Here is a 1,258-nt window from a genome sequence, read left to right as displayed (position 1 = left end):
CCCGGTGTAATACGCCCCAACTCCTTAAGCCTCGGACCGCCTAAGGTTTGGAGGACGGCGCAAAAGCCAAACCGGGAAGTTGGCTCGGGTCCGAAATTAAGGAGGCCGGCGTCCCATTCGCGAGATTATTCCTTCTTCGGGACCTCAGAAAAGGAAAGCTCCTCGCCCTTCCTTTCCCCTTCATACGGCTTAACCTTTCAGCCGTATTTGGCTTCGGGGTGAGGCGGGATTTGCTTCCGCCGCCAGGAGCCTGCAGATTCTCCCGCACATGCGCGATGAGGCCCTGCTCGTTCGCGTCGAACGCATTGACGCGTTCGAGCTGCTCGACTGGTGTTGACACCACCAGGCTCTGCAGGGGCCTCCCATCCCCGAAGATGCCTGCCATCTTCCCGAACCGACTCGAACTGAGAGTCGTTCATATGGGAGAAGTCGTTCCTGTCCATGGCAATGATCTTCGGAGAGGCTCAGGTAGTTTACCGCGGTGGCGTGGATTGACTACGAGTGCTACCAAGTGTGACGGGGTCACACAGCACTTTGCGCTAGAGGAAGTTATCTTCCGAGAGTATACATACTCTCAGTGAACGGCAGTTCACAGGTCCCCTCTTTATTTAAAGAGAGCGAAGTGACCTAAATAAGGTAGATTGTAAACTGAGTTTATTTATAGGTAGTTTAAGTTTGGGTTTAATACAAACTATAAGTTACCTATAGAAATGCAATGTCGTTAACCAATGGTTGGCTTTGAACGACCTTAGTACTTTGTACGAAATATCCCGAAGTATGAAGTGTCATACTTCATGTAACCAGGGTACACTTAGGGCTACGTACCCCGTTACAGCACCACACTCTCTGATACCAGGGCGATCCTTCTTTCAGCACCAAACAAAACAAGCCATGTAAATCATTTGAAAATTGTAAACTTTGGAATGGTAGCCTAACACATGCACTTTTTGAGTAAATAGATAACAGAACGTGATCAAACATTTTTGACAGAAATTTTTCAACTGCAAGCCGATCAGTTTGTAAAATCGTACTGTCTATAATTCGACGACAGCCAGCCAACAACCCTCTCCCAAATCTCTCTCTCTCTCTCTCTCTTTCTCTGTATCTATCTATCTATCTATCTATCTATCTATCTATCTATCTATCTATCTATCTATCTATCTATCTATCTATCTATCTATCTATCTATCTATCTATCTATCTATCTATCTATCTATCTATCTATCTATCCATCTATCTATCTATCTATCTATCTATC

This window comes from Phytophthora infestans, genomic scaffold (assembly GCF_000142945.1).
Source record: "Phytophthora infestans T30-4 supercont1.30 genomic scaffold, whole genome shotgun sequence".
Lineage (NCBI taxonomy): Eukaryota > Oomycota > Peronosporomycetes > Peronosporales > Peronosporaceae > Phytophthora > Phytophthora infestans.
Note: the sequence above shows the minus strand (reverse complement) of the source record.